Source organism: Schistocerca cancellata, chromosome 4, assembly GCF_023864275.1.
Source record: "Schistocerca cancellata isolate TAMUIC-IGC-003103 chromosome 4, iqSchCanc2.1, whole genome shotgun sequence".
Taxonomy (NCBI): domain Eukaryota; kingdom Metazoa; phylum Arthropoda; class Insecta; order Orthoptera; family Acrididae; genus Schistocerca; species Schistocerca cancellata.
In genome coordinates this window covers 81715503-81733078 of record NC_064629.1, presented here as the reverse complement: position 1 = coordinate 81733078, position 17576 = coordinate 81715503, and the positions used below count along the sequence as shown (strand labels likewise).

Below are 17576 nucleotides of genomic sequence, written 5' to 3'. Positions count from 1 at the left end.
ATGTAGAGATTACCTACAAGAAACTGAATAGACCTTTGGAGAAAAGAGAAGCATCTGTGTGAATATAAAGAGCTCAGAAGAAAAGCAAATGTCTCATGTGTGAAAATAAAGAGCTCAGAAGAAAAGCAAATGTCTCATGTGTGAATACCATAAGTTTAATAAATCATGGTTTCAAAATAATGACATGAATTATCTTCAGAAGAAAATGGGTAGACATGAACCTTGGGGAAGAGCAGTTTGGGTTCTGGAGAAATGCAGGAACACATGAGGCAATATTCACTCTACAACTTTACTAGAAGATAGTTTGAGAAAAAGCAAACCTACATTTATAACATTCATAGATTTAGAGAAAGCTTTTTACAGTATTAACGGTATGTAGATTACACTCTTTGAAATTGTGAACATAGCAGAAATAAAATATAGTGAGTGAAACATTATTTACAGCTTGCATAGAAACCAGACTACAGCTGTGAGAGTTGAGTGACTTGAAATAGAAGCAGTGGTTGAGAAGGGAGTGACATACGTAGCCTTCAATATTTCTTAATCTGTGCATTGAGCATGCAGCAAAGGGAACCATGGAGAAATTCAGAAAGGGATTAAATTTCAGGGAGAAGAGATGCAAATTTTGAGGTTAGCCTATATCATTGTAATTTTGTCAGAGACTCCAAACGACATGGAAGAACAGCTGAACAGAATGGGTAACATCATGAAGAGAAGTTATAAAGTGAACTTGATGAAGGATTAAGTAGAGAGCATACAAAATGCAGACTGACTATAGCAAGAAAAGAATTTCAGAAAAAGAGACATTTTTAAACATTTAATACAAATTTAATTGTTAGGAAGTCATTTCTGAAGGTATTTGTCTGGATTGTAGCATTGTACAGAAGTGAAATATGGATAATAAACAGTTCAGACAACACAAGAATAGACACTTTTGAACTGTGGTACTACAGAAGAATTTCGAAGATTATATTGATAGATCAAAGTACAAATGAAGAGATACTCAATCAAATTTAAGAAAAAAGAAATTTGTGGCACAATGTGACTAAAGGAAGCGACTGGTTAATGGGGTGCATCCTGGGACATAAAGGAATTGTCAGTTTTGTGATGGAAGAAACTGGCAGGGAGGGGGAGGGTGTAAAAATTGTGGAGGAAGACTGAAGCTTAAATACAGTAAGCAAGTTCAAATGGCTGTAGATTGCAGTAGTTATACAGTGTTGAAGAACACAGACTAGTGACAGGCTAGTGTGGAGAGCCCCACCAAACCAGTCTTCAGAGTGAAGACCCCCAACACCTACCACCTCTATCCTTCAGCCACATCTACCATATGTCAAAAGTTTTGCTTTGCTTCATGAAAAAAACAATATTCTGCAACATAACAAGCTTTTTTGATTATTTCAAACAATGGAAAATCCAGGATGGAATAACAACAATATTATGAAAAGGATAAATTGCTACACACCACATAGCACCTCAGCAGCCTCAGTGGCCAGGAACAGTGGTCATGCATGTGTAAGTTGTGCTTGCATGAATATGTGTGTGTTTGCTACTTTAGCAGAAGGCCTTTTGGCTGAAAGCTCAGATATATAGCAGTCTTGTTGTTGTGCTCATCTGCGAATCACTGTCTCCTTTTTTTATTATTTTCTTTTCATAAATAAATAAGTATTTTATTGTAGTCTCACTTTTTTTAATTATGTGTTTTTATGATACAAGGAATGGCATACACACGTTAGGCAAAGTAATTTGAAATGTAACTAACATACATTTTATAGCCATAGCAAAAAATAACTAGTACATTTGATAAGTATTACACTTGAAATACAGTCCTCTATTTTTATCACCCTCTCTGGATTCCATACTTTAATTTTGAAGTATAGGAGCAACTTGAAAGGGGGAAGGGTATGACTGATTGATTTTTATTTAGTCCTGCAAAATTACATTTTGTACAAAGATTGTACTACCATATAGAACAAATCAATGACTACAAGGGAAAGTCAACGTTTATGGCAGCACTGGACTTAACCATAAAAATAAGGCAAGGATTTGAAGACAGAGAAAGTGTGGCACTGACACCCTGTGATCTTAGCAAGGCATTTGACTGCATTTCCCACAAGATACTGCACAATAAATTGAAGTGTCGGAGGTGTTGTTCTGGCAACTTTTCAGTCTTATCTGGAAAACCGGAGACAAGTGGTATCAATTCATGGAGTAACATCACAAGAACAAAAGCTGGAATATGGAGTACCCCAAGGGTCCGTCATAGGGCCTCTCCTGTTCCTTACTTATGTCAATGATATGGGTTATAACAACAATATGTTACAGTTTGCTGATGACACCACCCTTTTTGCCAAAGGGAGAACTGCTGCAGAATCACTCCAAGAAACAGATGTACTCTTCCAAAACATTAAAGAATGGTTCATCAAAAATAAAATGAATGAAGAAAAAACACATAATCTGATATGCACCGTTAACAACATAAGATGCCATGATAATAGGGAGGCTATCAAACTGCTGGGCTTCATGACAGAAAGAAAACTAACAACGAATGAACACGCAGTGTATGTGTGCTCCAAGCTCTCCCATGTAATATACCTTCTGAGGAGGTTAAAAGGTGTATTGAGTGACCAATATCTCATAACAGTATATTATGCCCTATTCCATAGCCACATCAGATATGGCCTACCGTTATGGGGACATTCTGCAGGTTGTAAGGGTGTGCTAATTCTACAGAAGAAAGCTCTCAGAATAATCACATCAAGCAAAAGACAGGAGCACTGCATGCCTATATTCAAGCAGTTAGGAATTATGACAGTCTTCAGCCAGTATGTGTTTTTATGTCTTATCAGCATGAAAGAAAACCAAGGAGTCTTCAGCTTGAGGCAAGATATACACAATCACAATACCCGTAACAGGAGGAGCATCGAAATACCCAGGTGTCGACTGATGGGAACGCAAGACAGCTTTCCAGTGATTGCCCTAAAGACGTTCCACTCACTGCCTCAAGAAGTGCAATCCCTGCCGCTAGGAACATTCAGAAGGAGAGTAGCACAGGACCTGAAAGAATGCCACATTGTACTCCATTGGTGAATTCTTTAATAGTGACCAAAGTGAATGGACAAACAAATATTGTTTCTGTTAAGTATAAATGTCTTAATTTTGTGAATATTTTTAAAAATGTACACTCCTGGAAATGGAAAAAAGAACACATTGACACCGGTGTGTCAGACCCACCATACTTGCTCCGGACACTGCGAGAGGGCTGTACAAGCAATGATCACACGCACGGCACAGCGGACACACCAGGAACCGCGGTGTTGGCCGTCGAATGGTGCTAGCTGCGCAGCATTTGTGCACCGCCGCCGTCAGTGTCAGCCAGTTTGCCGTGGCATACGGAGCTCCATCGCAGTCTTTAACACTGGTAGCATGCCGCGACAGTGTGGACGTGAACCGTATGTGCAGTTGACGGACTTTGAGCGAGGGCGTATAGTGGGCATGCGGGAGGCCGGGTGGACGTACCGCCGAATTGCTCAACACGTGGGGTGTGAGGTCTCCACAGTACATCGATGTTGTCGCCAGTGGTCGGCGGAAGGTGCACGTGCCCGTCGACCTGGGACCGGACCGCAGCAACGCACGGATGCACGTCAAGACCGTAGGATCCTACGCAGTGCCGTAGGGGACCGCACCGCCACTTCCCAGCAAATTAGGGACACTGTTGCTCCTGGGGTATCGGCGAGGACCATTCGCAACCGTCTCCATGAAGCTGGGCTACGGTCCCGCACACCGTTAGGCCGTCTTCCGCTCACGCCCCAACATCGTGCAGCCCGCCTCCAGTGGTGTCGCGACAGGCGTGAATGGAGGGACGAATGGAGATGTGTCGTCTTCAGCGATGAGAGTCGCTTCTGCCTTGGTGCCAATGACGGTCGTATGCGTGTTTGGCGCTGTGGAGGTGAGCGCCACAATCAGGACTGCATACGACCGAGGCACACAGGGCCAACACCCGGCATCATGGTGTGGGGAGCGATCTCCTACACTGGCCGTACACCACTGGTGATCGTCGAGGGGACACTGAATAGTGGACGGTACATCCAAACCGTCATCGAACCCATCGTTCTACCATTCCTAGACCGGCAAGGGAACTTGCTGTTCCAACAGGACAATGCACGTCCGCATGTATCCCGTGCCACCCAACGTGCTCTAGAAGGTGTAAGTCAACTACCCTGGCCAGCAAGATCTCCGGATCTGTCCCCCATTGAGCATGTTTGGGACTGGATGAAGCGTCGTCTCACGCGGTCTGCACGTCCAGCACGAATGCTGGTCCAACTGAGGCGCCAGGTGGAAATGGCATGGCAAGCCGTTCCACAGGACTACATCCAGCATCTCTACAATCGTCTCCATGGGAGAATAGCAGCCTGCATTGCTGCGAAAGGTGGATATACACTGTTGCCTGTGTCTATGTGCCTGTAGTTCTGTCAGTGTGATCATGTGATGTATCTGACCCCAGGAATGTGTCAATAAAGTTTCCCCTTCCTGGGACAATGAATTCACGGTGTTCTTATTTCAATTTCCAGGAGTGTATATATGTAATTAATCTTGGTGCAGTCTGTCCAGTCATGACTGGTAAATGACACAGATCTAGTAATAAAGTAATGAAGAAAGAGAAGAGAAGAAACTACACTGAGTGTAAACCAAATAAATACAAGATATAAAGTATTACATTCAAGGGTTTGAGAAAAACTACAGTACTGCAAACAATATACATAAAAGATATATAATATTACATATGTTGGCAGAAAAATTGCATCATTTATAATATAATACATCTTTTACAAATCTTGTAGCAGTATAAATTCATTTAAATTATACACAGAGAAATTATTATGAGAAATTGTTTCACTTTCCTCATGAATACGTGACATTTGTCAGTGTCCTTTTTCATATTCAGTAGAAGCTTACTGTAAATCATTATTCTAGCCTGGATAACTCCTTACAAAGTTTAAGATTTTACAATATTTCTTATAGTATATTTTCACTGCTTTGTTTTTTTTTTTTTTTTTTTTTTTTTTGTTTGTGGTTTTAGGGCGCAAAACTTCTATGGTCATTAGCGCCCAGCCCGTGACTTAAGACAGTAAAAAACCGAAATTGAAAACCAGCAGCAATGGGAACAAAGTCATAAAATTGGAGAAACTAAAAGTAAAAGGAATGCTTAAAAATCCACTACAGAAAGGGGGTGGTTGTCCCCAAAAAAGCTTCAAATGACTGACGTCATTTCACTGTCACTAATAAACTGGAGAACGCGGTCGGCTGAGCGCGTGTCATCTGCTAAAATCGACGATAGATCAGGCGATAGCTGTAGACGGGAGCATAACGGATTAAAATAGGGGCATTCAATTAAAAGGTGTCTGACCGTCCACAGCTGAGAGCAGTGGAGACAGAGTGGGGGAGGATCACCGCTTAAAAGATGTCGATGGCTAAAAAGACAGTGCCCTATCCGGAGTCTAGCTAAAATTACCTCCTCCCGACGACGCGTTCGGGAGGAAGAGGTCCAAGCGCAAGGAAGGGCTTTCACTTCCCGCAATTTATTACGGGGAAGTGTTGACCAATGCGCATGCCATAAATGAGCAACTTTGCAACATAAACCGCTCCGTAGATTGGTGAAGGGAAGCGACTGAATAGCTGGCCGAGGAAGAGAGACTGCATCCTTGGCCGCTATATCGGCCGCCTCATTCCCACAGATACCAGCGTGTCCCGGGAGCCAGAGGAACGCCACCGAGACGCCCCCCAGGTGGAGCAAGCGCAGACAGTCCTGAATCCGGTGGACCAGAGGGTGCACAGGGTAAAGAGCTTGGAGACTGAGGAGAGAGCTGAGAGAATCTGAGCAGATAACGTACTGTATCCGCTGATGGCGGCGGATGTAGTGGACAGCCTGGAGAACAGCGTAAAGCTCCGCAGTATAAACCGAACACTCGTCGGGAAGTCGAAAGCGATTTGGGGTGTCGCCAACAATATAGGCACTCCCTACACCTAACAATGTTTTCGAGCCATCGGTGTAAATAAATGTGGCGTCCGTCATTTCTGCACATAGAGCAGCAAATGCCCGACGATAAACAAGTGTAGGGGTACCATCCATGGGAAATTGACAAAGGTCACGGAGCAGGCAGATCTGGGGACGGAGCCAAGGCGGTGCTGTACCCCAAGTTGTCAAGAAGGTTTTAGGAATGCGGCAGGAAAGAGAATGGAGCAGTTGACGGAAGTGGACTCCCAGGGGTAGTAGGGAGGAGGAGCGGCCTGCATACTCTACATCAAAGGAGGCGTCGAAAAAAAGGTCATGGGCTGGATTAGCAGGCATGGAAGACAGATGGCTAGCATAACGACTCAGGAGGACTGCTCGCCGATTGGACAGCGGAGGTTCAGCAGTCTCAGCATAAAGGCTTTCCACAGGGCTAGTGTAAAAAGCTCCAGACACTAAACGTAATCCACGGTGGTGGATAGAGTCGAGACGCCGAAGAATAGACGGCCGAGCAGAGGAGTAGACTATGCTTCCATAATCCAATTTCGAGCGCACTAAAGCCCGTCTCACACGGAGCAAGATTCGCTGTAAGTTTCCTTGCTGGCTCGCGCGGCGGCCACCTTGCGGGCTCCGTCGTCTGCTAGCGGGCTACCTTGCTGGGAACCTTGTAAGATTTCCAGGGTAGGTCCGGTGCTATTTTTCTTGCAAGGTTCCCTGCGTGCTACCTGCGTTGGCCAATCGTGAGGCGTTTCGTTTGTGACGTCAGCTTGGGCGGGAAGGCTATGTTGATAGTCGCTTTTCTGCTGTTGTGAGGTGCGGTACGAAGTTCTTATAATTATTAAATAATGGCACCGCAGTGGTCCAAGGAAGTGACTGAAGCATTGATATGTACTTATAGGGAACAACAGTGTCTATACGTCGTGAAAAGCGCAAACTATTATAATAAACACTTGCGTGCAGAGGCACTCGAAAGAGTTGCAAATACCAATACATCCATTCGTATAAAATTTGCAAAGGATGTACGATCTTCTATCCTATAAAATAAAGTCGTATATAACAGTAATTATCGGTATATTTATGAAATCAAACAGTGATGAAATGGTGATACTTTTCAAACAAAAGTACGTGTTATGCGAATTAACCTCAACTCTTTATGAAGCATGGAGAGCACACCTTTTCCAGCAGCCATCTTCGTTCGATACAACATGCAGCCGATCTTGCACCGTGGGAGAGCTTCGGCATGGAAGGTAGCCGCCTCCTTTCCCTGCAAGCCGGCAGGCATGCACGCCATCTCGCAAACTTGCGCCGAACCTTGCTCCGTGTGAGACGGGCTTAGAGCAAGGTTTGGCGCAAGTTTGCGAGATGGCGTGCATGCCTGCCGGCTTGCAGGGAAAGGAGGCGGCTACCTTCCATGCCGAAGCTCTCCCACGGTGCAAGATCGGCTGCATGTTGTATCGAACGAAGATGGCTGCTTCAGGTACAGATGTTCAGAACAAACCGGCGTTATTAGCTGTTTTGGTGCTAAACAATGCAGAAATGCATGCTAATGAGAGAAGAAGAAAGAAAGAATAGACGAAAAACTGGATTAAGAGGAGAAACGCTGGAAAAGGTGTGCTCTCCATGCTTCATAAAGAGTTGAGGTTAATTCGCATTGAAAGTGTACAGTACTGCCCGACATTGAAAGTAGGTACAACATACTTCATTATTTTTGTCAGAACAACACATTTTTTTGTAAAATAACTCAATTTCAATTAATACAGCGAAGCCGGATACCAGTGTGGGAAAGAATGACAATTTATTTATTTAATTGATCACATGTGCACTCCCACAAAATAAATCCCTACATCCAGTATGGTGAGATCTGTGAAATGAATGAATGTATGGTCGTCTGCTAACCGCAGATAGTGAATGTGAATATATGATCATCTTTGAGACGCTCCTTTGGCCACCTTTGGTGGAACCAAAGAGATGAAACGTACCGGAGCTCTGAACGCCTGAAATGTGGCTGACCAATACGGTAGCATGGTCTTCCCCCGCCTCGACAGAGGTGCGAGATGTCCTGAAGAACGGCCATGTTTCAGCACTCTGCCGCTAGATCTTGTGCTGTTAAGACCTGTCTTAGTTGTGCTCCGTAAAGACAAAAGAGTGGAGACATGGTATGCATGGGGAATATTTAAGAGTAGTTTGAAATAATAATTTCTCTATTTCAGGAACTTTTGTGGGGAGAATTAAATGTCAGGCAGGTAATATTAATGGGATCGTAGTAATCTCCGGAAGTGACCAACGGTCACAATGAAACCACGTGTAGCAATAAGTTGAAATACTTCCGTGTGCTTAAGTTAAGCTGAATTACTAGCGTGTGTACTATAAGTTGAAATATTTAAGAAATAGCGTGTGCAGGACTTGAAATTAGAGGCGAGTACTTCCACGTGGTGAGTACTGTGTGAGTCTCAATCTGTGTATGAGACAAAGGATAAAGAGAAGTACTCGTCCATGGTATCAGTTGAGGACTCGTGTGTGCGATGAATATGTTCTTAATATTACTCGTCGAGATATGTTTCCGAGTGACGCTTGATTCAAACTATAACACTCTGAGAGAGAAACAAGGTGAGTCAGCCGTCTATCCAGCAACGCCACTTGGCTTGCAATGCACAGGAAGACGTGCATATATCTCCAGAGTTCATAGTAGGAAAGTAGAATTACGAAGTGGGGCAGTGTCGTGTGAAACTGGGATAAATATTAATTGAAGTGGGAAAGCGGAAAGTGATAATGTTGTGACTATTCCCTGTCTTGTATTTCATGTTGCAGTATGGTGTATGTCATGTAATTTAAGTGTATGTGGTTTGCATGGGAGAGTAGCAATGTAGTTTCAGAGGTACCTTTTGTACCGCTCGGTCTGGAGGAAAGTTTCGTGATGATGGTTGTAAGAGTCGAAGTGTGAGATACAGCAAAAGATCCACCATCCTATCCAGATAGTGCACTGTAGCGTTAAATAATTACGAGACCATAAGGCAGAGAATCACCAATGTAAAGCCATGCCCACTGGGCGGAATTTCTCACGTGTTATTGTTGTAGGTTATAGAATTTGTGTGTTTAGGTTATAGAATTTATCGGAATAAATAAGATAGTGAAAAGAAAAAAGATTGGTGGCCTTTTCCTTCGAATTGCATGTTGTCATGATATCCAGAATTTATAATGTGTGCACCACTGATATTCAGTGCGATGGCCACGTGTTGATAAAAGCCGTTAAATAAAAAAGAAAGAAAATGTGGTATTGCCAATGCGTAGTGAACATTCAGAGTTCTGTAAATTACTGATAGTCAGATGTGCGTTTCCGTTGCGTATTATTCATACAGGAGCATAATTTGTAACTTAATTGTGAGTACGAGAGTTCATGTTACTCGATCAATAAGAATGAATCCACTTGCTTGGCAGACCATTCATCTTGCAGGCCTGACTGCTTGATGCCACAGTATGAGCAAGGCACGTGGGTGCCTCTCAGCATAACACGTACTTTTGTTTGAAAAGTATCACGATTTCATTACTGTTTGATTTTATAAATATACCGATAATGACTGTTATATACGACTTTATTTTATATGATAGAAGATCGTACATCCTTTGCAAATTTTATACGAATGGATGTATTGGTATTTGCAACTCTTTCGAGTGCCTCTGCACGCAAGTGTTTATTATAATAGTTTGCGCTTTTCACGACGTATAGACACTGTTGTTCCCTATAAGTACATATCAATGCTTCAATCGCTTGCTTGGACCACTGCGGTGCCATTATTTAATAATTATAAGAACTTCGTACCGCACCACACAACAGCAGAAAAGCGACTATCAACATAGCCTTCCCGCCCAAGCTTTCCGCGTCTGACGTCACAAACGAAACGCCTCATGATTGGCCAACGCAGGTAGCACGCAGGGAACCTTGCAAGAAAAATAGCACCGGACCTACCCTGGAAATCTTACAAGGTTCCCAGCAAGGTAGCCCGCTAGCAGACGACGGAGCCCGCAAGGTGGCCGCCGCGCGAGCCAGCAAGGAAACTTACAGCGAATCTTGCTCCGTGTGAGACGGGCTTAAGGCGCGATAGAGGCGGAGAAGGACCACTCAGTCCGCTCCCCAGGAGGTACCATTCAGGACACGGAGGGTGTTAAGTGATCGCAGACAGCGAGCCGAAAGATAGGAAACGTGGGAGGACCAGCACAGTTTCCTGTCAAACATAAGACCCAAGAATTTAGCGACGTCTGAAAACGGAAGGTTGACAGGACCTAGATGTAAGGAGGGCGGAAGAAACTCCTTACGTCGCCAAAAATTGACACAAACGGTCTTACTGGGTGAGAAACGGAAGCCGGTTTCGATGCTCCACGAGTGGAGGCGATCGAGACATCCTTGAAGACGTCGTTCAAGAAGGCTGGTCCGTTGAGAGCTGTAGTAGATCGCAAAATCGTCCACAAAGAGGGAGCCCGAGACATCAGGAAGGAGACAATCCATAATTGGATTTATGGCGATGGCAAACAGTACAACACTCAGCACGGATCCCTGGGGTACCCCGTTTTCTTGGGAGAAAGTACGGGAGAGAGTAGTGTTCACCCGCACCCTAAAAGTGCGCTCTGCCATAAATTCGCGAAGAAAAAGGGGCAGCCGGCCTCGAAAGCCCCAAGAGAACAGTGTGCGGAGGATGCCTGTCCTCCAACAGGTATCGTATGCTCTCTCCAGATCAAAAAATATTGCTACCGTTTGGCGTTTCCGGAGAAAATTGTTCATGATATAAGTGGAGAGAGCAACAAGATGGTCAACTGCAGAACGATGCTTCCGAAATCCGCATTGGGCTGGTGTTAAAAGACTGCAGGATTCCAGCCACCAAGCTAAACGGTAATTCACTATACGCTCCAAAACCTTACAGACACTACTCGTGAGAGAAATTGGGCGATAGCTAGATGGGAGATCATTGTCCTTTCCAGGTTTCGGAACGGGAACGACAATAGCTTCCCGCCACCGTCTGGGAAAGGTACTGTCGGTCCAAATTCGATTATAAAGGTGAAGGAGGTAACGCAGACTATGGGTTGATAAATGCAGCAACATTTGGACATGGATACCATCCGGTCCTGGGGCGGAGGAGCGATAAGAAGAGAGAGCATGTTGGAGTTCCCGCATGGAGAAAACAGTATTGTAGCTTTCGTGATTTTGAGAGGAGAAAGCAAGATGTCGCACTTCTGCTGCACGTTTCTTCGGGAGAAACGCTGGCAGGTAATTTGAAGAGCTCGAAATCTCAGCAAAGTGCTGACCCAACGAGTTAGAAATTGCGACGGGGTCCACTAAGGTATCATGCGCGACAGTGAGCCCAGAGATCCGGGGAGAAACTAGGCGCGCCTGAGAACCGTCGAAGCCGACTCCAAACTTCCGAGGAGGGAGTGAAGGTGTTAAATGAGCTAATAAAGAATTTCCAGCTTGCCTTCTTGCTATCGCGGATGACGCGACGGCATCGCGCATGGAGCTGCTTATAGCGGATACAGTTGGCCAAAGTAGGATGGTGACGGAAAATGCGAAGAGCACGTCGCCGCTCACGTATTGCGTCACGGCATGCCTCGTTCCACTAAGGAACTGGGGGGCGCCGGGGCAATTCGGAGATGCGTGGTATTTAACGTTCCGCAGCTGTAAGAATAACGTCGGTAATATGTGTGACCTCATCGTTGACGCTGGGAAAGCGACGGTCATCGAATGTCGCTAGAGACGAAAAAAGTGTCCAATCGGCTTGGGCAAATTTCCAGCGTCGCGAGCGCATATATGGCAGTGGAGGCTGCAGTCTAAGGACACATGGAAAGTGGTCACTCGAGTGTGTATCATCAAGGGCGAACCATTCGAAGCGCCGAGCTAACGGAACAGTTCCGACCGCAAGGTCCAAATGAGAGAAATTTGTCGTGGAGGCAGACAAAAATGTGGGGACCCCAGTGTTGAGGCAAACTAGATCCGCTTGGTTGAAGACGTCTAGCAATAGAGAGCCACGTGGACAAGGATGTGGAGATCCCCAAAGCGGGTGGTGGGCATTGAAGTCCCCAACCAGCAAATAGGGGAGGTGGAAGCTGACCAAGAAGATGAAGGAGATCAGCTCGTGCATTTGGTGTGGATGATGGAATGTATACAGTACAAAGAGAGAACGTGTATCCAGAAAGGGAAAGACGGACGGCGACAGCTTGGAAGGAACTGTTTAAGGGGATTGGGTGATAATGGAGAGTATCATGGAGAAGAATCATGAGTCCTCCATGGACTGGAGTGCCTTCAACAGAGGGGAGGTCATATCAGACGGACTGAAAATGAGGGAGAACAAAGCGGTCTTGGGGACGCAGCTTTGTTTCCTGAAGACAGAAGATGACCGGCGAGTAGGATCGTAAGAGGACCGACAATTCATCCCGATTGGCTCGAATGCCGCGGATATTCCAGTGGATAATGGACATAGGGTGAACAGAAAATGGAGGAATGTGACCAAGGGTGCGGTCAACTCAACGACTGCTCAGAGCTTGCGACCGACAGCAGTGAATGGCATTCAGCCGAAGGCAGAAGATCCTGATCCATAGGTTGGTCAGGAGCAGCCCCTGCCACCAGCGATCAGCCGGTTGACCGGCCACCAGCAGTGCGCCTCGGCGACACAGAAGACGGCCGAGGGCGATTTCCGCCAGGTGGTGCTGTAGATGGGACACGCCTTGGCGGAGAAGGAGAGGAACTGGGTTTCTTTGTAGCCTTCTTGGAAGTATGATGTTTAGATGAAGGAGGAACCGATGGTTGTGAAGTTGCGGTACGTAAAAACTCTTCACGAGTATGCTCTTTTTTCGAAGACTTGGCGTCTGACTTTTGGGCTCGAGATTTAGCAGAACCCGACGAAGGGTGAGCCATAGAGTGGGCAGGCGAAAGTGGTGAGGTTGAACGAGCGATCTTTGCGCTGGCCGATCTGATGACCATGGCACTAAAGGTGAGGTCGCAAGTCTGCGTGGCCGCCTCCTTTGTTGGCCGAGGAGAAGCAAGGACAGTGCTGTATTTTCCTGTCTGAGGCACGGTGGGCTTGCGACTGGCGAATAATTTTCGAGCAGCAAAGGTCGACACCTTTTCCTTCACTCTTATTTCCTGGATGATCTTTTCGTCCTTAAAAACGGGGCAATCTCGAGAGGAAGCAGCGTGGTCACCCATACAGTTGATGCAGCGAAGGGATGGAGGTGGACAAGCACCCTCATGGGCATCCTTGCCACATGTAACACATTTGGCCGGATTGGAACAGGACTGGCTGGTGTGATTGAACCGCTGACACCGATAGCAACGCGTAGGGTTTGGGACATAAGGGCGAACGGAAATTATCTCATAGCCTGCTTTGATTTTCGATGGGAGTTGAACTTTGTCAAATGTCAAGAAGACAGTGCGGGTTGGAATGATGTTCGTGTCAACCCGTTTCATAACTCTATGAACAGCCGTTACGCCCTGGTCAGACAGGTAGTGCTGAATTTCTTCGTCAGACAATCTGTCGAGGGAGCGTGTATAAACGACTCCATGCGAGGAATTTAAGGTACGGTGCGGTTCCACCCAAACAGGGAAGGTGTGGAGCAGAGAAGTACGCAGCAATTTTTGTGCCTGGAGGGCACTGACTGTTTCTAACAACAGGGTGCCATTCCGTAATCTGGAACAAGACTTTACAGGACCTGCAATTGCGTCGACACCTTTCTGAATAATGAAAGGGTTGACCGTGGAGAAGTCGTGACCTTCGTCAGACCGAGAAACAACAAGGAACTTTGGCAATGATGGAAGAACTGTCTGTGGCTGAGACTCAGTATACTTACGTTTGTGAGCAGACATAGTGGAAGGTGAGGAAACCATTGCGGAAGAATCCCCCATGATTACCAGCGTCTCCGATGGCGCACTCCTCCCTTGTGGGGGCCCTCACTGAGGGCACTCCCGCCTTAGGTGATTGTTCACACCTCAGGTCACACCTCCCGACAAACGGACGGAGGGACCAATCGGCACTTTCGGAAGGTATCAGCTCAGGTAATCACCCCTCCCTGGGCCTGGCCGTTACCAGGGGGTACGTACGTGTCCTACCTGTCTACCCGGGGCGGGGAATTGCGCGTTACCCCGTCACCGGCTACGCATGGAAGTGCGTGGGTCGGCCTTCAGACACGCACAGGGAGGAAAAAAGAGAAAGGGAAAGGAAAGAAGAGGGGTCTCAAACGTCGCAGCGGAGAAAAGTGCAGAGAGAAGCGGGAAGGAAAAGAGAAGGACAGAGGAAGGACGAAGACTTGCAAGTATAGAAAGCAAGGAATTTGTAATAGTTTAGAGCGTCCGTCTCCGGACGTAGGCACAAACCATACTCCCAGAGGGGGAGAAAGGGAAGGAAAGAGCCAGTGGTGAGGGGGGGGGGGCGATGATGGGGGAGGGGGAAGGATGAGGAAAGGGAAGGTATGCAGCCCGGAAAGGAAGGAGGGCCACATTAGCTCGGGGTCCCGTGCTTGCTACGCACGTATCCACAAAAGAGCTGTGGACCCCCTGGGGGGTCACTGCTTTGTGTGTACTATTCCTCTTAACATGTTGAAATCATGAATCATACATTAATTAAAAATGTTTGTCACTAGCTTTCTCTGGCTGTAGAAGTTGGTGCTCAGTAGAGATGGGGGATGCACTCTTGAACTAATTCATAGAGTTGAATCTTTCAAAGGAGTGAACAATCAGTAATTCAGAAAAAAAGAACGGTAGCTCCAAACGTTTCCCACGGCAGAGAGAGAGAGAGAGAGAGAGAGAGAGAGAGAGAGAGAGAGAGAGAGAGAGAGAGAGACAGAGCATATCAGCGGCGCCTCTGCTGGTCACAGCACAGTGCACGCCACACAACACAGCCAGCGCCAGCCTCTGCCCTGCTTCTACCTTGGCTGCCTGCATTGTGCAGTGCCCCATTGGATTTTGTGTTTCACATATGCCGTGCCGTCTCTGTGCGTCGCCTGCCGCGCACAGTGTCTGGCGCAGCTTGACTTCGCATTGCACTCTGTCGGCGATCGTTTCAGTCGCACGTCCTGCCCTCTGGGCAGTTGATGCGAGCAACAGGACAGAGAGCCACCTAGCGGATAACATAGGAACTACTTGCAACAACCTGCTCGCAAGAGAACAGACGATTTGTCTCGGAGCGGGTGAGTTCACCGCTCCCCCCACCCTCGGAACTCGCCCGCTCAACGCTCACCCCACCGTCTCGACTCTAGCCAGAGCGTTGAGCAAAGTGACTCAGGTGTCACTCTGGTCTCTGCGGTCTCGGCTCTCACAGTAATACAGCTCGCGGCTCGACCTGCTCGACTCAGCATCGGACTTCGTCTCTACTGGATATTGTTCTTCGTAGTAATACCGCTACGTATGTTACATTATTATGTTATGTATACATCATTTGTTTTTATTTTATTTTTATTTGTTTAAACTGATTAGATTAGGTTCCTGACGACTCCTCTTACTATAGGATTTTTATTATGGACACTCGAATTTACGCTTTAATTACGAGCGAACCGATAAACGTATCGCAAAATGTGATACACCAATATTTTCCTTGTTTTATTCTGCGTAAGGCTATATGCAGCACTTTCGTTTTACAGTCAAATTTATATTTTTTTTCTTATTCTGGTACGGATTTTGCGATTTTAGGAGTCTTCGGAAGGAAACGTTCACTTTAAAAATATATGGCTTGCGATGTATTTGTATGAGGTTAATGAAATTTTAATACATTGTAGCCAAATATATTGTTAATGTAAATCTCAAGTTACAACATTTTCTGATCACCCAAAAAACCACGATAGTGCAAAATAAATCAATAATCAAAAACTTTGTCATATCGTGGAAATTTCAATAAACAATACAAAATTCTTACTCATTATCTGTGTTACTTCAAAATAGGATCAAATATGATCAAAATACAGGTATAGTACTGGAATAAACCAAGTTTAAAGAGCAATGTGCCTTCCATTTATTTTCTATTGTAAATGAGTGGTGAGTCATGAAAAAGAGCTAATTCATTTCAGGGAGTGAACAGTTCTGATCCGATCTCTGAAAAGAACAGTTTTGCCCATCTCTAGTGCTCAGCACTGGTAATCAAACACAGTATTGCTGAATAAAATGTTACCACTGAGCTCCTTGCTGTTTTTACCACTTTTCAATAGTTCTTACAAGAATCTGTTGCTGTTGGTAGTTTATTTACTTATCTTAAGATTTTATCTAAGACTAGTCATCAACTTACAAGTAAAACAGACTAAGTGATGTGGCTCATAAATATAACACCCTACTATATACAGTGCTTAAGTATCCTTCACTTTCTCTAGATCAGAACAATTGTCTGTATATGCAATTCCTTATTCACTGCACCAGTTCTTTCTTCCTTTATGCTTGTTTTATCTGGAAAATATGTCAATGGTACCAAATTTACTCTCAATGATAATTTAAACCTTACAAAAACTGAATTATAGTACAGTCCATGATGTACATTAGGGAAACATCTATTGATGGTCTTGCTGAAAAACTACCTGATTCTGAGCTGGGATGGTTTGTGAAACCAAATAATGTAACTTGGGATCCTTATACTATTCTGATTTTACCTTGCAGGTACTTCAGGTTAAAATTCTAGACTGTAATGTAAACAATTACTTTTACAGTATAGCTTCTAACACTCACTATAAAGACAGTATAGACAGGCCAAGATGTTGATTAACTAAGATGCAGAACAGCTTCCCAATTGTGGCCCTAAAATTATTTAATGCTCTACCTGAGGATATACAGTCACTACCAATCAAACAACTTAGGACTAAAATTATGTGTATACTAAAAGAGCAATCTTTGTACAGTATAGAAGAATACTTCTTTGGTGACAGAAGAGTGTCTATCTCAGCTGCAACTCAGTACCAAAGGCAACAGCAGCAACTCTGCTATTTTACATTTTACATGATTGTCTTATTATTTTAATGTATATTGTAATCTATTTCTTAAATATCTGTTTTGTAGTACCCACTTTAGTATCATAGTTTACATTGAAATTTTTATTAATGTAAATGTGGTAATATTACTGTAAAACTGATACCTTCTATCCAGCCATGACTAGTGAATGACAAAGAACTGGTAATAAAGGTAATAACAACCAATTCTTTCTTATTTCTCTGCCACCTTTATTTGTCTCTCTGCCCTGACTGAAACATATTTTAAAGTACATAAGCTTAGTGGCAATGGACTGAAAGTCAGTAGTTTAAATTTTAATCAGGCCATTCTTGTATAGGATTAAACTGGTTTCTCTAAATTAAGGCATACAGATACTAGAGTGGTTCCTGAACTGGACCACTACCTTGCTTTGTCTTTGTCCAACTGACCTCTTGTTCTGCCCCTCATGATACTGACTATTATGAGAAGTTAAATTGCTACCTTCCATCATAATTCATTGGTCACATGCCTTCTTATATATTCCTAATGTGATTGTTAGGTCTTTATCTGGCTTTGCAGCTGATGTTACTAAACTGTAAATTCATGTTAGTTCTGCCTAAGAGGTTGTCACTTGGTATTACATGGTGT

The 17576-nt window shown here is 44.8% G+C and overlaps 1 protein-coding gene across 1 annotated transcript in view; it reads left to right on the top strand.

Moving 5' to 3' along the window:
* The window catches only part of LOC126183913 (outer dynein arm-docking complex subunit 3), a 409835-nt gene that overhangs the window by 24938 nt on the left and 367321 nt on the right, over window positions 1–17576 (top strand). The window lies entirely within an intron of this gene.